This window comes from Leptonotus elevatus, chromosome 1 (assembly GCF_054856555.1).
Source record: "Leptonotus elevatus isolate MCC_2025b chromosome 1, RoL_Lele_1.0, whole genome shotgun sequence".
Classification (NCBI taxonomy): domain Eukaryota; kingdom Metazoa; phylum Chordata; class Actinopteri; order Syngnathiformes; family Syngnathidae; genus Leptonotus; species Leptonotus elevatus.
In genome coordinates, this window is record NC_141239.1 from 33711921 (window position 1) to 33734674 (window position 22754).

Below are 22754 nucleotides of genomic sequence, written 5' to 3' on the forward strand. Positions count from 1 at the left end.
GTCTGATTCTAATCTGAAGATATCAGATTCAATGTTTGTTTTTGTTTTTCTTAACACGATAAGCCATAACTGAATGGAGACACGTGAGATCCAAACTTTGCATTTGTGAAATGCGAAATATGTTCCATTTCATCAAGTGTAGCGAAACAGCTTTAACTGGCCACGGGCCTCGGTTCGTTCCCTCCCGAGAGTGGAAAGAAGCCAAGGAATGTGGTGCTTGAGGAGAGATGCACAAACATAATACACAGACGTTTGAATTGTTAGTAAGATGTTTTGGAAATTTTCTTGTGGGACTCACTTCGCATCGCTGTTCAACGGAGTTTAGCAGTAAACATCTGGGACCTATTTGGAGAGAAGCACAGTCTTTGAGGAAGTGTGGGAACATAAGAGCGGTGTAATAAATATGTGGGATACAAGCCAGCTGTTCGGTGTACTTGATCATGTGAGGCATTCTCACATAAAGACACCAAGGAGTTCACTTGAAACATTTTCAATTGGGTTACAATATGCCTTTCAGTGCTTCTATTTACGTAAACCTTTCAACATCTTCAACTGCTTTTCTACCAAAATGTTACAATCCTGCAAAACATCAACTGTCAACATACTGGTATCAGTATAATAATGAGCAACTCTTGACTCCTGTTTCTCTGCTTTCTGTTAAGATAACTACAATGTGATGACATGATTTGCGCATTGAAAGAAGGAAATGATTTATACCAGGAGGTTTAATCCAGGCATTGCGTAATCAGCCAGAGTTTTTTTTTTACCATATTAACTCATTAACTGCCATTGACTGCTATAGACGTCAAAAATTCATTTGAACTATTTCTATTGATTTAACATGTTTTCCCACTTTTGTTAACAAGGGTATGAAAACCTATAATTTTTTTTACTGTACATTTAGAACAGATATAAAATGTGTTAACTAGTATAGTCATGCGATTAATTATGATTAAAAAATTTAATCCCCTGATGCCCCTAAATTTTAATAATCTTTTCTTTAAAAAAAAAGAAGAAAAGATTATTAAAAAATAAAATACAAATAATTACAATTACTTAAATAAAAAAGACTATTAAAAATTAGGGGAGTCAGGCGATTAAATTTTTTCGTAATTAATTCACAATTAATCACAAATTTTGTATCGGTTCTAAATGTACAATATTTTTTTCTAGGTTCTATACTCTTGTTAACAAAAGTGTGTGGGGGGGGGGGGGGTGGAAGTGAAACTAATAGAAATAGTTCAAATGAATTTTTGACGTCTATAGCCGTCAATGGCAGTGAATGAGTTAAGAACCCACAATGCAACCGCACTTCCTATTTCCAACAGAGTAAATATCCAATGACACAACATTTGTCTTTACAGTATATAAGCTAACGAGTTTTAAGTATGCACACACGAACACAAAGACCCCCCCCCACCTCTCTCTCTCTCTCTCTCTTAGAATTCACTCCCACCCTGACCCCCCTTAAAGAAAAAACGATCACATCCTGCTGCTCCATACCCACCCCTCAATACACTCCATATGCACTGCTGAGGAAAAGGCAAGCCAAGTTGTGTCTTGCTTTATCATTGTAAAAGTAAAGATGATGTAATAGGACTTTTAGCCCTGCAAATAAAAACATCACAGCTGTTTCACATTAGTGTGGAATCAGTTTTAAAGGAAAAAAGTCTGGAGCGTGTTCAATTTCATTGCTGAGGAACAAAATGTGATTAGATGTACTTTGAACAAATTTGTTTCTGGTAATAGAACATAAAAAAATACGTCAGGAAGGATAGAGTACATGACGCAGTAAAGTAAATGTCTATTTTCTATTCTCTTTCATACACACAATTTTTTCCATTAGTTGAACACTTCCATACTGAGCCATTTTTATTGAAGAAAAATGGGTAAAAGTTGTATTTCCTCAGAATAATCAAAATTTATTTATTTTGGGAAATTAGTTCTTCATGTTTACAGTATGCAAAATACATTAAATTCCGCTCAGTGGCCGAGTGGGACGTTGGGGGTTCAATCCCTGGCCGGGTCATACCAAAGACTATACAAATGAGACCTATTGCCACCCTGCTTGACACTCAGCATTAAACGGTTGGAATTGGGGGGTTAGATCACCAAATGATTCCCGAGCACCGCCCTTGTTGCTGCTCACCGCTCCCTCGGGCGATGGGTCAAATGCGGAGGACGAATTTCGCCCCACTTAAGTAGGTGGGTGTGGCAATCAGTGGTACTTTAACTTTAAATTCTACTGAATTTAATAATTGGGAAATTGATCAGTGTTTATTGACCATACTCTCGGTTAATTAATCACGTACAAGCGCGCGCGCACATACAAACACACACACACTGAAAATACATGTTAAGATGTTATCTGTATGTCTGGAGGAAGGGAAACAATCCTTTCAGTGACCCAACGGTAACCTGATCTGAATGTTATGAAAGCCCAGCTCATCTAAACCATATGCCTCCTTCCAATTTAAACATCACACATCTGTTGTGCTACACAAACACAATTTGTTATTGTTACATGTATCACTAGCAAATCTGGCAGGAATGCATGTGAGCAGGCCTGCGTTCTGGACTTTATTCACTTGGGCAGTTAAACAGAAGATATTGTGGGAAAGGGATTTTTTTTTTTTTTAGACTGTCAAAATGATGAACAAATCGTGCTGATATTGTGTTCTGTAGTTAAAGAAAAACCTGTTTGTGTTTTGGAGTGAGTAGTAACCTGTACAAATATGTTCACCATGTACTGGCACAAACAATTTTTGATAAACATGTGTTTAGTTGGGTCCTCGAGAGCCCCTATCCAGCCCGTTTTCCATGTTTCTCTCCACTAACACACCTGATTCATGATCGGGATCGTTATCAGGCTTCTGCAAAGCTTGCTGATGAGCTGATCATTAGATTCAGCTGTGCGGCAGGAGGGAAACTCTCGAGGACCGAACTTGAGCAACCCTGATGTAGAGCCATGTGCTGCACTCTGGTGGACGTACAGGGAACTACATTGGAAACACACCAACCATTCGCCATGGAAAAGGACTTCACATAATATTCGACAGTTTTTGCTTGATTCCTTTTATTGAAATTTCAGCTGACGCCATCCGTTACAAACACACACATACTAAAGAAAATGTATTCCATTATCAAAAATAATTACAGTTAAGGCACAATTCTAATATTGCGCACATTAAAATAAACTTGAGAAACGTATTGCAATAACCATATTCCCGTTATGATAATTGTCCAAGATAAAATACTATTCGTTTAATCTACTTTCCGACAGATAAGAAGTTATCAAAAATATCAAGATGGCTCTGTCTCTCTGCCCCTATTTGGAATCAAGCGTCAGTGGCGATGTAGAGGACCTCAAGTCAAAACTTGACTGCATTTATTAATTCTTTAAATAAATTTACTCACGCATGATAATAGTCAGCAGGGTCCTCACTACAACTTAACAATAAAGTGATGCACAAGTACATAGAACAAACATACTACTATTACATGAACACAAACAACAACTAAAGTAAGATTAGATTACCTTTATTTGTCCTACAATGGAGAAATGTACATCGTTTCATCAGCTAAAAAGAATAGCCAGCCTACAGGAAATCAAAGATAGCGCACAAGGAAGAAAAAGTCCGGTGTTAGCCACTTATCCGTAAAACGCAGCATAAAAGTCATCATCAACGCAACTCGACCATCTTATTGGGGATACGTCTAAAGTAGGAACATCTCCTCCTTGTCCAATGCTCCGTCATCCCTTGATGAACCACATGGAGGAGCCATTTGTTTGTGACCTAATTATTTACCACCATATAAAAACAAAACTCACATAAAGTATATCAATACTCATCCCGGAAGACTACGTAAAGGTGTCCAGTAGAAAGAGCATTAACTGACAATAATACCACTGTCCGCATAGATAATTTTAAAAGATATTTTAAAAAAAAGTCATCCTCGTAGCCTGGTTTCTTCCTGTTGCTAGGTAACAGTGAAAGGGTTACACACAAAACACAGAGCTTCTGAAGCCTTGTATGGCCGTTTGTGTGTGTGTCCCGGCAGAGAAACAGCGCTGTCTTTCAGCGAGCAAATACTTAGCGACTCTTAACACGATCACCCACACTCTTCTCTTGTCTCTTTATCCTCACCAGCTGTAGAAGCCGAAGATATGTTGGCTGGTCTTTTAAATTCTACGGACACTTCCAATGAAAATGCTACATAGTCCTCAGTGATGTGACATAATCTAATCTGATTCCACTGTTGCTGCACTTACATATTGTAAACATACAGGATGAGTTGTGGGAGAGGACCAATCGGAGATTGAGATGCAAATACTTCTATTATAAAAATAAATAAATCACTATCCAGTATATGGAAAATGTGATTTTTTTTGCAGTAAGTGGATCGAAGAGTAGTTGAGCAGCCTGACTTCCTTGCAAGTAGCGTGGGTGATCAATTCCCACTCAGTACACTTTTAGCAGCGCTTGAATGTGCACGTGAGAAGTGATGGTCTGTCTTTATTTGTTAGGGGTGTACCAAAAAAAATCGATTAAAAATTTTAAGTGTCCCAAAATCGATTTTATTTAAATTACTTCATACTGTCTTCCTTTTGTTTGTGTGTGCCTTTATTGGGAGCGCTGTTTATGTTGTACCCGATTTGGCCACTTAGGGGCAGTGTGGTTCCACGCGGTCTGATACACTGTTAAGTTGTAGCCACATTAGAGAGTAGAAGGAAAAAGTCACGGTCAAGTTATTCCAATAAAAGTTGTTGTTTTTTGCAGCGTGGAGCCGTTCTTTTGAATGATAAAAGTGCCGCGAGTAGAGCACTAATTAGCATTAGCGAGTCGGACTGGAGTAGATCATTAGGATTCCTTGAACATCTATAAATTGAAACAAAAATCATTGTCAATCAAATCATTTGCAATCAAAAATCGCTCTTAATCGAGAATCGATTCTGAATCGAATTGCACACTCAAAAATCGGAATCGAATCGTGAGACATTCAAAGATTCCCACCCCTACTATTTGTGCCCAGTGACAGGACAGGTTAGTCGCAACAAGCCCACACTCTAAAAAACAGTTGGGTCAAAAAAATCCAATTATGGATAAAAAATGGACCGATCCACTTTATGGGTCAATTTGACCCAACTTTCTGGGTTGTTTTATACAAAGTGACCCCATTTTTTGACCCAAGCAAAGGATCTGACCAATATTTATGAGTTGTTTTACGCCGAGAGACCCATTTCTTGACTTAAAGTTAGGTCAAATCGACCCAAGTAGAGGATCGGTCTATTTTTGACCCATAGTTGGGTTGTTTTTGACCCAACTGTTTTTAGAGTGCAGGGTGGAATCTGCCTTAACCCCTCAGTAAACTGAGAACGGCTCCAGCTTCTAAATAAGATTTGTGGTATTGAAATGGGATGTATGCATGGGATGGTGTTTCCCTCTACAGATGATTATGACAAATAGTGTCAATATTGCTATTTAACTCACTTTCATTCCATGGCATTGCCAGAAGAGTGATGAAGGGTGATGAACGCTGTAATTTTTTTTTAACACACCCACAGTCAAATGAAATTTGCAATACTGCATAGAAATACACCTCCGGAATGTTACAGCATTTACACCTTCATCATCTCTAAACAGAATCGATGGCTATGACACCAGGAGAGCTTCATTCGGTACAACTCTTAAAATCGACGCAAAATGTACTTCTTGTAAGCGCTAGAAGTCATTCCCTGCCTAATTTCTGTCAAATGTTGCCATCTTTGTTTATTAACTTAATAAGACAAAAAAAAAACACACAGAGGTGGTGTTTGTGTAATGTAATGCTACTATAATATGTAATAGTAATAAAGTATATATTGTCATCGTTTTTTTCTCTTTAACTCTAAGGATCAAGGCTGCTTTTTTTTTTACATTGCCGATCTTCTTTTGAATGTCAAAATTCAACTTCATACCCATATATGTAATAACATAAGTGAATGGGGGAGTGTATTTGTGACATTCTGCCTCTTTTCCAGGGAAGAGGAAGAAATCTCGCAACTCATATGATGTTGGGGGTAATGCTCGAATATCTGCGTCAGGATAGCAAATCGCTACGATCCCAGAGAGAAAATCACGCCAGATGAATGCAACAATTAATTCAGGACTGGATGGAGCGGGATGCAGCACTGAGGCGTGAAAGGGCTCAACTTGGTGACCTGGTGAAGGCCATAAGGGAGAGAAAGGAGGAGATCCTCCCACACTCATATTTTTGTACTGCACCACCACCCCCCCACCCACAATAAATGTGTTTGCCAAGGTAGTGTTGCGTATTGGTTTATTAACATGATAGCCACATTAAAATCATTTTCCTAAAAAAGTGCTAATTAGTAAAACAACAAAGAATCAAAATTTCAGATAAATGTACCTAATAAATATACACATTTTATACTTATGAGTAAATTAAATTATATTACAACATTAATAAATCAAGGGAGTTGAGTCTCCCACATCACTTGTAATTTTTTTTTACCTCTTCTATGCTACTTTGTTTGTACTCTCTTTTCCCCTCTAATAAACGTGTGTTTGCCAAGGTAGTATTGTATTAGTGGGCAAGATAGTCACAAATCATTTTACGTTTTTTTTTATTATTAATGTAAGTTGTATTCTTTTTAATCCTGTCTATTGCTTTGATTCTACTTATTTTTTGTTCGCTCTGTTGTAATTTTAATTTGCTTATATTCAGGGCTGGAGAATGCAGGTCCAGGATTGGCCGTAGCCAAAGGTGCTTCTAGTCAACTGGCATTAAACGAGCTCATCTCCACCTGTTGAATGGAAGCACCTCTGGCTAAAGCCAAACTGTTTCCGAGTTTTTACTTTATGCACCTGGATCCCCCAACCCTTCATGTAGTTCAATAAAATAAAATAAAAAAACGTTGTAAGGGGGTCGCACAGGACGCCATTTAATCTAGACAGGACTATGCAAAATTATACTAAAACAAGCACGCGTACAGAGACTTAGTTCAATAATATTTGCCATACGTGTCAAAGAGCCAGTTTATATATTGCAGGAGAACTGTTTCATGCATCATGAACTGTATCATTTATTCAGCTCTCTGTTTTTGCTGTTGATTTGTCTCACTGCAGACTCTGAACAAAGCTCACAATAGTTAATTTGATTTTACTTTCAAAACAAAGGCGTGTGGTAATGGACACTACATTTGTTTAATAGTTTTTAACACGTGCATGAAATGTCATGTCTTTGGAAAAAATGATACGTTTGTCTTATTTTAGTAATTACTACTTAACTCGTTGTTGTTTAACTTTCAGACCGTCTATCAAATAACCGTGCCATGTCGCTATTGCCCTTTATTTTGAAAGCTCCGAGCAGATATACTCGTGCTCATGCTAGGTAACGTGCCATTATTGCCGTTGGCTGCGAACAGGATGCTGTCAGGCCGAAAAGACGCACCGACCAAGTGGATGACAACCAGAGCTGCATCCTTTGTTTTCCTTGGCTAAACATCAAGGTAAGACCCGTTAACTAACGTTATTACGACGCTAACCAGGCTGCCGGACTTGAAACCGATGACAGATAATGCATCATTCGCGGTACGCGCGACTTGTAGCTCTTCTTGCTCCGAACATAGCCATTGTTCTCAAACTGTCACATAGGAAACCGCTCGTTTATGTAAATTTGATACGTTATAGTTTTATGATAATCAAGAGAAGTAGTGTAAGTGGTGATTGTAGGCTTTTAATGTGTTGAACGGGTCTGTTTGTTGACGCGGCGACACAGCTAGCTTCCATGCATGGCGGTGCTGTGATGTCGGTGAGGGTTTGGCATTGCATTGCGTTGCGTTGCTGCATCACGAGCGCGTGCGTGCGCGCGCAGGTAGAGTTGATGCTTGCTGTGTATCAGCCGCTATATAGCATCCACCCATCGCCCACACTCCCCTAGCACGGGTCCGACTGAGCTTCCGGTTTCGTTATGCGGGCACAACATCAATGTGGGAGCAGTTGCTTTTTTTAAATTTTAGATGGCAGGACAGCATAGCACATTTGCTTTTCAGTGGCCCCAAATAATGTGGTTCACATACCTTTTTGTAGTAACGAAGACAACAAGGGTGCACTGCAAGTTTATTTCTCAAATAAAACCTAGTACATTAGCAATGCATTTTAGCTTGCAGGGTCGTCCCAATGAATGGGCAGTGTAGTGCAGAGGCAGCCAAATTGACTATAGATAAACAAAAACAAATAGACGGCACACAGCCTCATACCGAAAATCTATGCAACAACATTATGATCCCCATTACGCAAGAAACATACATTTAAAACTTAACTTTCCAACAATGCAGTATAGATTTTTCAAGAGAAAGAATTGTTGGCTTTAGAAATGCAGGATTTATTGAATTGGACCTCATTAGTGTGCATAAATGTTGTAGCAGGTTGATGTTCAAAATCGTCTACTGTAGACTGACATTATGTCCAGGTTTAGATGAACAGTGTTAATTGGTCTTTTCTTACCTTTGTTCACCTGGAAAGACAATGACAGTGTTTTTCCTTGAATAATTTTCACGCTTGGCTTAATCTGATTCACTCTATGTCACTTAAAATAAATATTTTACATGTACCATAATATACAGAGCCATGTTTGAGTTAAACATTGCAATGTGAAAGGTATGTTTGGTCAAAAGGTAATCGAAGCATGTTGCTGAGTTGAGAAAAAAAAAATCAATGTTATGTGATTTATAGAGATGCATGTGGTGAAGAAAGAGCTGAGGCGAAAGGTGAAGGTCGATCTATGCTCCTATCCTCACCCATGTTCACGTGCTGTGGTTTGTGACAAAATGAGTTTCCTCCACAGAGTATCTGATAGGGATGGGAATCGAAAACGGATTTTCCAGTGTTTCAATTTCTTGGCATCATTTGCCATTTTTTCCAAACACTGCCTTTATTGATTCTACTTGGGATGAATCAAACGTTTGGTGGCCTTTTACAAGAAGAGATAACAACAGGGGTAACTTGCAAGTTGCGACACTTGCAAATTCGCAAATTGGCAGTTAACACTCCTACGGCAGTCTGCAAGGTCGTTTATGTACATTGTGAACAATAAGGGACCCAAAATGGAACCTTGAGGCACTCCTAAGAATCTGAACCAATCAGATTTTAAGTTTCAATTTCCAGGGCCGTCCTGAAGGCGTTGGGAGATGTCAGCCCTTTTTGCGTCCTCTGACTGGTTCAGAGCGACTCGAGTGGGATTCATTGCATGAAACCGGGAGTGGATGACTACCTGACAGGAAATTCAGGGTTCGTTTAAGGGTGCAACCATTCGCCAAACGTTTAACAGCATTTTTAATGTTCTTTCTTCACGCAAGTGAATTTGTAACAAAAAAAACCTGTTGGCAAATGTATATGCGATCTTCAACGAAATAAAAATTACTATCCGCTACCCTGGTTATCATTCGTGAACGTCCGCTGCTCAGTGGGATACGGGCTTTAGAGAGTTAATGGTAAGAGGGAAGAAGATATTGAAATGTGTGCTGGTTTTTGGTGCTAAAATTTTCTTCATTTTCAGGATGTAAACCTTGCCATGTAGTCTGGGTTAAGTCCTGGAGTTTTACATCAGGGCCCCAGTGTGAAGCTTGCTGACAATGCATTGCTTCTGTCTGCATTCGTGATGACTAATGCTGGATAATTTCGTGCAGGCAAACACAAACAGTCAGGACTTTTCCTGGCTCTGATTGGAGTTTGAGTGTTTGGCCCACGGTTGCTCTGCTTTTTTTTTTTTTGCAGCTCATTCCCAATGAGTAACATACTGTTCACTTATTCTAACACACATTTTCTACTACACCGAGAACATTGATCAAAGTTGGGGGACATTAAAAAAAAAAAAAATCTTCTACATTTGTTCAATTTAGTTTAATTGAATTGTAAATGGCACAAAAGGCAAAAAAATCAAATGAAAACTTGATTAGGTATGTTGACCTTATACCCTTACCATTTAACCAATACATTATTCAACAATAATTATTCTTCTGTTAATTTCAAAATAAGAATATTAGAGTAAATGTTTTTCCCCAAATAAACAAGGGCAAGAAGGCAACACATTCTAACCATCCTCTTTACAAATAAACATTTGTTTCAATAAACCTTTTTACAAAATGCTTAATCTATTTTTTTTTAAAGCAAAAACTAGCAATATGAGTACTGATGTGCATTTTTTGCCTGGGACATTCATTTAAAAAAAATAATCAAGAATTTCAGTACACTTTTCATCTTATTTGTAGTGCCATTACAAAATCAGACCATTTTGAGCCGCCGATAATGTCTCCACCCATCCATCATCTACCGCTTATCCGGGGTTGGGAAGGGGTGTCAAACTCATATGACCTCAAGGGCCACATTGAGGAAAATATATTACCAAGCGGGCCAAATGCAAATTGAACGCAGCAACATTTTGCTTGTATGATTTGCGGACGTGTTGTAGCTACCCGTTTTGTGTATATATTGAATGCATTGTGTGGCACAGTTAATGAAGTTATAAGGACGTTTATGTTACCGGTCATTTAATTTGTGTCGTATTTAACATGTTTATGTCAGTCTATGATTTTATTTTTTTTAAACAAACCGTAAAACTTCAGGTGGTGTGTAAAATAATGACATCCAGGGCAATTCCATGTCCAAGTTGCATTGCTCATCTGAGGATTGCTTGTGAAATTATGAATTTATATGTTTTGATTGTGGCCAGCTGATTAATTGGTCCGACTACAATATTTTTTTTTACTTTACAAAATCATCTCGCGGGCCGGATTAAACCCCTTTGCGGGCCTGATCCAGCCCGCGGGCTGCATGTTTGACACACCAGAGGCAAAAAACTAAAATAAAAATACAAGTCACCAATGCTACGGTAGCGGCTAGTTTATGGCGTCATGTTTTGTACATCGTAGACAAGTGTATTTTTTGAAAGAAAAAAGTCCCCTACGATTGTTTTGGCAGTGGTTATTTTATCGTAACCGGCAACCCTCCTGCGAGCGTTATTTTGCCGTGAATGTATCTGATTGGTCAATCAGAGGAGCGAGGAAATGCCGTGATTGCTTGTAGACATTACTAGTAGAAGCTATGAATAACACAAATGTGCACGGTTAGACCGCTGCACTATAGCAACGTGCACGCCGTCTTGTCGAGAGCACGTTAGCTTAGCGGACGGTTAGCATCACAAAGTCACGTCAACTAGGTGGCGAGTTACCTGTCACGGTAAAATAACCACCGCAGATTGTTTATCTTGGCCAAACAATACGCGATCGCTTCAGTATTATCCAACCACCGTCTGTTATTTTTATTTTTTTCATAAGGACTGTATCTAATCAAGAGTGCGCCAGCAATAAACGTTTGTTAACCTTTACGTCCTCTTTGCGTGTCTTTAGCCTGCGCATATGGAGGTAAATTTGGTGCAAAACTAACTTGTGCAAAAAAATTGGACCTGTAGAAAAAAGTCTAAATTTGTATCTGTAAAAGTCGTGATTTGTATCTGTAAAAAAAAATGTGTGCCTGTAAAAAAAATTTTTGTGTCTGTAAAAGAAATTTGTACCTGTAAAAAAAAAATGTGTATGTGTAAAACAAATTTGTACCTGTAAAAGTCATGATTTGTATCTGTACAAAAAAAATTTTGTACCTGTACAAAAACTATAAATTTGTATCTGTAAAAGTTGTGATTTGTACCTGTAGAAATGACAACTTGTAGTCAAAGAAGTCGCCACTAGGAGTCACAAGTGGGTTTTCTGCTGCTGTTCAGTGACGTGAGTTTTGCCCCATTTGTCGCGCTACAAATGGAGCAAAACTAATTTGTACTTGTAGAGCGCCGTGATTTGTACTCGTAAAGAAGGGGGCGGGCTCTGGAGGATTTGGGCGGGCTAAAGCTCAACCTCATTGGTTGAGCGAACGACCGTGGGTTGAACTCAAATGACGCCCATAAATCCGCAATTCCAAACAGAGTAGCCACACTAGTTTACGCGTCATTTTGGAAGAAGAGGACGTCCCAGGCGTGAAAATTTCAACATGGTTCAATATACGAACACCGTGTAGAACAGCTTAAACGTTGGTTGACATGCAGAGCACTCCAAGTGGGCAGAAAGAAAGAAGTTTTAGTATGAAGGTAAGATTTATTGTACGAACATAGCTCGTAATCCGGTGCTAGCTAGCTAGCTCATCTCATGTTGTTGTCACGAAAACTGAACACATTGAAGTCACGATTTGTATTTCAAGATTTGAAGCCTACCAGTGTAAACATACGATCAATAGCTTGTACCTGTAAAAAAAAAAAGTGGACAGTACTCAGCTACTTGTATTTGACTAACATTATATTCAAGCATCTGTACTCTTACTATCATAATAAAATGAAAACAAAACGTTTTTACTGCGAGTGGGTCTTTAAGCCGCTACAGGTATTTTAACCTCAACCCTTTACCGTCTGTATTTAATCATTTTATTTCAAATATTATAATTTATTGATAAATGTCAGTATTTTGCTCTTACACTTAGTTTACTCATCACTCACAGTACTCAAATATTTGTGCAAGTATTTTTTCTGTGCTTTTAATTTCTACTTGAGTTACATTTTCCAATGTAACATTACTCTTATTTAAATATTGGCTATTCTGCTTTTGAAATGCCAGTCTATCTGTATTACTAAGATGTGAGCAGTGTCACTGTCACGCAGCTACTTTAACAAAAGTAACTAGGTCAAATGTTATTTTATTTATTTTTAATTAAATGAGAATCTCATATATTTCAAAATATTGCTCAAAAGGTGGAGACAACAGCTGGAGACACTGCTGAAGCATCAGTGAAAAGGATGACCCACTCCATCAGAAAGCAGCCAAGAGACAGGAGATGACACCTGGGGGTATTCCATCAAACTGGATTATGGAAAATTATTTTGCAGATCTACCTGTGGCAGTGGTCAGTCTTTTTTTCTGGTGGCTACAATAATGGGCAACACCTATTTAGTCTTATTTTTTATATATATATTGTTATAGGCTACTTGCCGACTTGCTGCCATGATCGCTTTTGGCTACTGTTGAGATGTAACAGTGAAGAATGAATATGTAGGTAAATTCGAGGTGCTTTACATTAAATCAATAATTAATAACACGATTAATGTGAAATACACATCTAACATGAAACAATTATAACTTATATATTTAGTCGGTCTGCTTTTTTCTTTTTTTTTTGCCAATCATATTTCCCTCGTCTTAGTGATAGCAGCAGTATTGCCTTTTTGGTGAGTCTTGAATTCCTCATACAGCTCCATCAATAACTTTTGTTCTGTTTGTGAGAAGAATACTGTTCTCGTCTTGGATGGATGCAGAAACGGCTCTTCTGGACATCAAATAAAACATTTCAAATGATGCACAATCTTGTTTATTGAATGATACATGTTGTTATTTGATCTGACTATTTCAAATAACTCTCAATATGGATTAAATTGTACTCCTGCAACATTTCAAACTCAAAATTGGAAGACATTTAGAAAGCATAATTTCTTCACTTTCCCAAAGGTGTTTGCAGTGAAATTATCTCAGAACCGTAACCAGTGTATCAAGGATTCTCATTTGTTGGACTTCACAGCCACTTTGAAGCAGGTTTGATGTCACACCATGTGCCACCGTCTAGCGATTGATCAAGAAGTAGCTTTGATTGACTGCATGCTGGCATCTGTGCGAATAGAATGATTGGGTCAGCATATTCATACAATAAAAAATAATCATAGCTTCCTAGCTGTGTCATCAAAACACAGCCACTGACATTATACGTAATCAGTTAAATGTTTAGCTTTATCTTGTTAGCCAGAAAAAAAACAGATTTTGTCACATCTTAATATCAGAAATAGTGGTAATACTGATAGACACAGACATTGTTTATAAACATTCCCATTTGCATTATTTTTATTTGGCTTCAGTGTTGAAAGCAAATGTGTATGTTTAAAAGTGTAAGAGCCTTTTATTTTAACTGTTTGCAAAGCATACATTGCAAAAATACTGACATTTATCAATAAATTATAATATTTGAAATAAAATGATTAAATACAGAGGATAAAGGGTTGAGGTTGAAATACCTGGAGCGGCTTAAAGACCCACTCGCAGTAAAAACGTTTTGTTTTCATTTTATTATGATAGTAAGAGTACAGATGCTTGAATATAATGTTAGTCAAATACAAGTAGCTGAGTACTGTCCACTTTTTTTTTTTACAGGTACAAGCTATTGGTCGTATGTTTACACTGGTAGGCTTCAAATCTTGAAATACAAATCGTGACTTCAATGTGTTCAGTTTTCGTGACAACAACATGAGATGAGCTAGCTAGCTAGCACCGGATTACGAGCTATTTTCGTACAATAAATCTTACCTTCATACTAAAACTTCATTCTTTCTGCCCACTTGGAGTGCTCTGCATGTCAACCAACGTTTAAGCTGTTCCACACGGTGTTCGTATATTGAACCATGTTGAAATTTTCACGCCTGGGACGTCCTCTTCTTCCAAAATGACGCGTAAACTAGTGTGGCTACTCTGTTTGGAATTGCGGATTTATGGGCGTCATTTGAGTTCAACCCACGGTCGTTCGCTCAACCAATGAGGTTGAGTTTTAGCCCGCCCAAATCCTCCAGAGCCCGCCCCCTTCTTTACGAGTACAAATCACGGCGCTCTACAAGTACAAATTAGTTTTGCTCCATTTGTAGCGCGACAAATGGGGCAAAACTCACGTCACTGAACAGCAGCAGAAAACCCACTTGTGACTCCTAGTGGCGACTTCTTTGACTACAAGTTGTCATTTCTACAGGTACAAATCACAACTTTTACAGATACAAATTTATAGTTTTTGTACAGGTACATTTTTTTTTTGTACAGATACAAATCATGACTTTTACAGGTACAAATTTGTTTTTACAGATACAAATTTGTTTTACACATACACATTTTTTTTTTACAGGTACAAATTTCTTTTACAGACACAAAAATTTTTTTTACAGGCACACATTTTTTTTACAGATACAAATCACGACTTTTACAGATACAAATTTAGACTTTTTTCTACAGGTACAAATTTTTTGCACAAGTTAGTTTTGCACCAAATTTACCTCCATATGCGCATCCTCTTAACTTTAATGGCAACAGTTTTCCTGCACAATTTGCAAATGATTGTATTTTTTTGCATCATATCTGACCTCTTGTAACCAAACAGCCGTCACACGACAAAGGTATCTCACTCCCACTTTGCCGAAGACGTGACAAAACTGACTGCTCACAGCCTCACACGCTCCATTGTTTTTTATGCAGCAGTGAACGACGCGTGCACGTCCAAATGGACACGAAGACGGATTACGTCATCACGTCAATTTCGCGATATTTCACATTCTTATCACCCCCCCCCCCCCCCAAAAATGCACCGGTATGATATGGAACACACCTAATTGGAAGAGGACCAAAAAAGGTTTTCAGCTAAATGTAGACAGATGCCACTCGACGAGACCATCCTCAGGCTCTGTAAAATATACTGTATATTCACAGCAATGTTAGATAATATACTATTATGTAAGACAGATTTTCTCACAGCATCTGCTCCTGATGGTATAGTCCATACTTTATTCAAACAGCTGCAGATAGGATTTAGTCATGAATGTTTTCATAAGATTGGATTTTAGGCAGTTACGTGTCTAACTCTTGCATAAAAACAGTTGGCTAAAAACAACAACAACAACAACAACAACACACAGTTGGTGTGTTTGTTGAAGGAAAAGCCACACAAATGCCCTTTACTTATTCTAAATACAGTATTCCAAACTGCATTGCCACAAGAATTAAGATTAAACTCGTACATGTACTGTAAATTAACAAAATCTGATGTGATAGTCTGCTTTGTTTATGTTTTTGTATTATGTTTACACATTGAAGCTCAATCTAAGTGAATATACTTCTCCACTATGCTGTAGGTCAAGTTAACATAACACTTTTGAAAGTCTTAGAAGTGTGACAGTTGGAATAACATTCAGTAGTTGAAATTTAATTGAAGTGTTGACTAGACCTAAATAAGGTTCAAGTTAGAGTAACGGTAACACCATGGAAAGCGTTACATTTAACTCGTAGGCATCTTATACAGTTGATTTTATTTGGAAAACACTACAGGGAGTGAATTAATAATCCCCAGTTTTACTCCTAAAAACACTACTTTGAAAAAACTAATCACAATTCACACTATATGGCAATGTGCCATTGTTGTTTTCCCCCCACATCTCATTGAAACCTGTTTGTCCATAGGCCAGGGCCTGTAATAGCATCGACTCCGCAGGAAAAACCCGTCATTGACACAGCATGATCATTAAAATAAAGAGTTGTCAAAATGAAAGGTTGTAAGGATGGAAGGTCTTGCACTGGATAAGCCACCTGGACCTTAACCCAATTGAGCATGCATTTTGCCTCCTGAAGAGGAGACTGAAGGGAGAAGCCCCCAGAAACGAACAAGAACTGAAAAAAAGGCTGCAGTCAAGGCCTGGAAAATCATTTGAAATGAAGAATGCAACCGTCTGGTGAAGTCAATGGGTGGTAGGCTTGATGCAGTTATTGCAAGTAAGGGTTATGCCACCAAATATGACATGTTACTCACTTTTAAGTTAATTTAGTAATGTCCGTTCCAATTAGAGGTGTCAGTCGATTAATATTTTTAATCGTAGTTAATCGCATGACTTCAATAATTAACTGACGATTAATCGCACATTTTATATCTCTATATCGAAAATTTACAATAAAGTGTACAATATTTTTTTCTCATTTTTCATACTCTTATTAACATAAAAATAGGTACTGTACTGTAAAAAAACGAGTGTGACATTGATTTGTGTTGGTCATTTTTCTGTCACTACATGGCATAATTGCGTTTGTAAGACAATGGTGACAGCTGAGTGCATTTTTCTTTTCATATTAAGAGCTCACAAATTTTCAACATTCAGTAACTTGTCAAATTCAGCATATTTTAGAAACTAAAATACAACTTGACCCTGTCCCCACAAATATATGCATTATTAAATGTATTACTGTTAAATTGTGTTACAGTGACTCCTTTGTACAATGTTGAATGCTTTTATTTTGTTAAGTTAAATATGGATGCACATTGTAAAATGACTTAACTTGACGAAATGAAAAATAAAAGCTATTTTCATATTAAGAGCTATCTATGTTTTAACATGAAGTAACTTGCGAACTTCTGCACATTTTAAAAATGGTCAAATACAACTTGACACCAGTCCCCACAAATATCTGCATTATTGTTTAATTTATTACTGCAAAAATTAAATGATAGTGATTCCTTTAAATTACATTGAATGCTTTTATTTTAAGTTCTCAGATGCGCATCGATTGTGAAGTGACACCGCTTTACTGCAAGCTTAGCCAGAGCCGCTCTGCTGCAAGCCAGCCTAGAAAGAGCACGACTGTTACACTTAAGAACTTTTTTCTAGAGTTGCGGAATAAAATAGGCCTCACATCTAAAGATCAAGTGGCTTGGGGTCACTCCAACTGACAAGACGGCGTCCATTCGGGTCTAACAGGAGTTTTAGAGTGCCCACGGACACCTCTTTGAGAGCTGGAGCAACCTAGCTCGTTGCTAACGGCTAACCGAGTGTGTTCTTCAAAGCAGGGAAGCGGTGGAAGTGCTACACAGTCCAAAGCGTCGTGACCGGAATTCCCTTCAGTAGAGGCTTTCCAAATAAGGGGCGGTCGCTAATCGAGCGTTAAAAAAAAATGGTGCCGTTAAAGACACTTTAAATGAACGCGATCATTTTGACACGCTTACTTCCAATACTTTTGATCACTTAAAAAGTCGGTGGCTTTGTTTACAACTACCGGTATATGTAAATAGCATTAAAGCCGTAATTCTGAACTTTTGTCTCATATTTATCTTTGGATCTAAAATCTTAACATCTTAAGTATTGACCATTTGCACCGACGTCACGTGATCACGTGACTGCCCTGTGACGGACGGCGCAAGGAAATGATTGTTGAACGGAAGTGGACGTGACCCGAAGCAACTTAGTGACTTAGCGACTGTTATTTTACAAATGAAAAGTTATTATTGCCCATCGAGCCATGGAATTTACTACTTCAACCGAAGAGCTGACATTATTATTAATATTATTGTTACTAATTATGATTTATTATGGCTTTGCTTTATGTTGCATCTCATGTACAGCACTTTGTTGCAGCTGTGGTTGTTTAAGTGCTATAAATAAGGTTGAGTCGAGGCGAGGCTGTGCTGTAAATCTGTACGAATTGATCAGTAGCTCTGTGCTAAACCCATTAGCTTGGATACAACTGTGCTTTAGCTTAGTGCTTACTTACCACTTTCGACAGACGCTCCAGCCACGACTCAGGACTCCCTGCTTCAGCGCTGCTCCAAGAAGTTTATTATTATATTTTGACCTATATATATACATATATATAATGTGCTTCTTCCTTTTGTCAGGGTATCAAATGCTTGATATCAATGTGGAATTCCAGAAACTGCTCTTGTGGTAATAAGCTCATTTGTTTTACTGTGTACTGTGTTCAAAGACTTATAGATAGATAGTTTGACAGATACAGTAGATGTGTGATATGGAGTTGCACTCTAAAAAGAGAATTGTTGACCTACTTGATCACATTGCTTCAAGTGGTGAATTAAATTAATCCAAACTTAATGTATTAAGTTTAATGAACTCAATTGATTAAACTTAATATATTAACTTGGATTCACTTCATTCAATTGTGCCGTTACCACATTAAGCAATTCAATTAAGTTGGTCAACAATTCTCTTTTTTGAGTGTACTATATACACAATCCCCTTAAAGCGGGGAGAACAATTTTTTGATATTTGCGGTGTTATTTGACGACAAAAAAGAGACGAGATCAATATTTCAGCTTTCATTGTAGGGTATTGTTAAACTGGCCTAGTCAATCTTCAGTCACCAGGTTAAAATTTGATAGAGGAGAGAAACAAAATCAATTTCTTGTATAGATCAGAAGTATGCTTTTATTTATTTAATTTATAGTATGTTAAATATTTCTAATAACAGTGATGTTGGATGTGTTTGTTTGCAGTTGCACTATTTTGAGTTTTAACTTTGATTTGTGAGATCTGCACAATGCCTGTTCTCAAAGTAACATTATATCCATTTTTCGTTCTTTTTTTTAATCACTTTGCTAACTGACTATATAAACCATTCAGAAATACCACCGAGTTTTTTTTTTTAAACTGAAGTTTTTTTCTTTTCACCGCGTAAAAGGATTAAATTTATTTATTTTAGTGCCCCAATCTGGTTTAAAAATAAAAATAAAAGAGTGAGATGCTTCTGGAAGGGCATCCATCTTAAAAATTGTGACAAACAACTCACACAAGTTACTTGATGACAACAACACCCAAAAAGGTTCGTATACCGCAAATATACTTAAATAAAGGGATATACCGGTATATCTAATTGGTCTCATACTTTTAGTGGGAACTATTTTCCCAAATGAGGTCATCCTCCACATTCTTACCATGCATAAGTGACACAATGTTGCTAAAAGAACAGTTGAGTGCTGTCACTGTGTTGCATGGAATGTGCTGGTCATGAGGATTGAGAGCGTCCTTGTCATTCTTTACTCCATCGGATGCAGATGGTGGCCAAGTACACAGCTGGCGAGCTATACAAATAATGTAATCATTCATTACATTATTATAGTATACAGTATAATTCATATTATATATATATTAATAATATTTAAAAAATTGGCGGATTAACTAGTCTGGCGAAACTATTGTGAGCTAAAGCAGATATTGGTGCCGCCACAAGCTATAGTGTCAAATACTGTCTATATTTCTTTTCATGCTTTTCAACTGTCAATCACAAATCTGGCATGGCTTTCTGGTAGATTTGTGATTGAATCAACTAGTGTGTGTAGTTAGAAGTCATCGGCCTTTCCGTGGCTGAAGTTTGCCCGAGTCTGCTATGCTACTAGTTGGACGTTTTCTTGGTGCGATATCGGCCATTTGTAACTATCCGTATCTAAATTGAATATACGCTATAATACAATAACATACATCCTTCTTAAACAGAATTTTTTACTTTTTATTTTTATTTTTTTTAATCATCACCTATTTCCTCAAAAACTTTGTGGAGAAAGTAAGCACTGGTAGTAAGGGGTGTGAACTGCCTAGTACCTTGAGAATTGATCCGTATCACGATTCATAGGTCACAATTTGATTTGATACCGATTAATCTCGATACGAATCTATGTCAATTATTGTGATTTTTATTTTTTATTTTTATTATTATTATTTTTTAAAGAAATACTAATCAGTAAACTTGTACATGTACACTGTAAGATTTTTATGAAAATCTACTCCCTTATTCATCTCCACCCCCCCCCCCCCCCCCCGCCCCCACTTTCAATAATAATAAAAAAAATCTAATGAGAATGATAATATTAAAAACTCTAAGCAACCCTTAACTCATTCACTGACGGCCATTTTCACTCAATCAACCCCCTAAATTCCCGGCTGTTTTACTGGATTTTGACTGATGTTGCAAAGGCCCACAGAATATTGTGTTGTATTGCTAAAAAATATGAAACCTACCAAGTCTCTTCTTTCGTCCGTTTTGCAGCAATTAGTATTAGAATATAGCTAAGTTTCATCATTATTCACAAATCTGTTTAGAACTGTGGGTAAATGAGCTTGTTTCCAACATGGCCCTGGTTGAGCTCTTATACTCTGCTGCCACCTTTAATTACTACATTGCTTCACCCGTTCCCTGCAGTTCTGAGGCTGCATCAAAGCCTTCTGTATGATATAGCATAAAAAAAACCTTTACTGTTTACATTGGCATATGATGCATAACTTAGCACTTAACACTACTATATGAAATATTACCTAGTGACATTTGGTGTTAATGTCTTCATGTCTTGGAAAATGCATTATATCATTTAGGTGTATTTGAAATGTTAAAAAAACAACAACACATTTGTAAATTGTTTCTATTTTTTCTTTGCCTTTGTCAGTATTTATGGTTTGTTTCCCTTGCTCTCAGTTTAAATAACTTATTACACTAAGTGGTGGGCTTACTTACATATTACAAACATAATAATGCAGATGGCTCATGCAGCCCACCTCGTCTGCCTCCAAGAGCTTAAATCCTGTAATAAGATTAGACGACTTGCAGGAATTTGGGATTGAGTTTGAGTTCTACAGGACTTGGAGGTGATATAGGAGTCAGTCTTTTCACTTTCGCAGAACACAACACTCAATTTCTAATTGCTGTATTTTCCATCTGGGGCAATACGTCATTTGTTTTGATTTGCATTATTATATTAACATCAATGTTGTGTGTAGCGGCAACTTTCATTTATTTATTTTTTTGTCACTACGTCAGCAGGGCATGAAGATTTCTACCAATGACGACAACAAAAGCGCGATTTTGTGTCGTTGGGGGGGGGGGGGCTTTAACTTCAATCATACTTGAGTCATTTTGATAACAAAAATGTTGACGTTACAAAAAAAGATGGTCAAGATTGTCAAAAAATGTTGCTCCAAGCCGTTTACAACAGCCTAAAAGTATGATGAACCAATGGAGCATAAATCATTAAATATTCTTAATAAAATGAAAAAAGAAAACACCAAATATAGGTCAAATAATTTGTGGCTAGTCAACTAAAATTATTCAAATAGATAGAACTTATAATGATTCAATTTTTTTCTTGTGGTTAACTTCTAACATTGTGTTTGCAGCTGATGATAGTGGTTGTGACTAGGGGTGTGAATTGCGTAGTACCTGGCAATTCGATCCGTGTCACGATTCGATTCGATGCCGATAAATCCCGATACAAATCTATAAATTGATTACGATTTTTTTCTTTTTCTTTTTTACTCAAATCTAGAAAATACTCATCAGTAAACTTGTACATGTACACTGTAAGATTTGTATGAAAATGTATTTACTTATCTGAAACTTCAGGCTTATAACTGAGCCACTTTATTTAACAAACAGGTTGCCGTCTGTTTCATGCTTGAACAGCCCTGAAATAAAATATTAAGGCTTAATGCATGTTCCATTAATAGAACATTCTTCCATGCTTAAAGTGTGAACCCTAACCCTAAGTAAGACTATTTCCATCAAAAATTGATGTTTAAAAATCGATTCGGCCGCATATCGAATCGATTCGAGAATTGTGCCCTGTAAGATCGCGATATATTGCCGAATCGATTTTTTTAAACACCCCTACTTGTGACTGTAAGGACACGCCCACGTTTGTCATTTCATGGTGTCTTATTGGTCGGTTCAATAGCAGCCGTTGTAGAGTCTGTGAGACGCTCACTCTAAATATCATGTAGTATGTGTGGCTGCATGACAGCTACATCTCGTTCATGTATTTTAGTGTAAACACACCGTCACTGTGACGTGTTGCAGTACAGTAAAACCCCAGAACTTCAAGCAGACTGTCATAAACTGCCACAAAACCAGTCAATGCTGAGATGGTCTTCTTTTTGTCGCAACTTGAATCTGATATGGTATCGGCCCCATGCAGTGGCGGCCCATTTGCCCGTCCCTGCTCTACGCTGTCGCATCACATTGTTATGCCGCTCCTGGCACTCGAGCACAAACACTTCCGAGTCCGTCTGGCCAAACTCCCAATTGTTTATGTACATTTAATATCAAGCTATTTATATGGAGCTGTTAGCACTTACCATAAATCAGCACCCAA

At 37.5% G+C, this 22754-nt stretch overlaps 1 protein-coding gene and 2 long non-coding RNA genes across 3 annotated transcripts in view; 2 read left to right on the forward strand and 1 right to left on the reverse strand.

Annotated features, from left to right (window-relative positions):
• Nucleotides 1-7390: 7390 nt before the first annotated feature.
• Nucleotides 7391-22754, forward strand: part of fam110b (family with sequence similarity 110 member B) — a 30169-nt gene continuing 14805 nt past the window's right edge. The window contains exon 1 of the mRNA XM_086094049.1: nucleotides 7391-7513. The gene's annotated coding sequence lies outside the window, so the exon portion shown is untranslated. The remainder of the gene's footprint in view (nucleotides 7514-22754) is intronic.
• Nucleotides 11880-13400, forward strand: LOC147181794 (uncharacterized). The gene is made up of 2 exons (XR_015095821.1): nucleotides 11880-12138; nucleotides 12793-13400. It is a non-coding gene; the product is annotated as an uncharacterized LOC147181794 (long non-coding RNA).
• LOC147181795 (uncharacterized) lies at nucleotides 13391-14607 on the reverse strand. The gene is made up of 2 exons (XR_015095820.1): nucleotides 14390-14607; nucleotides 13391-13700 (listed from the first exon to the last, which is right to left on the reverse strand). It is a non-coding gene; the product is annotated as an uncharacterized LOC147181795 (long non-coding RNA).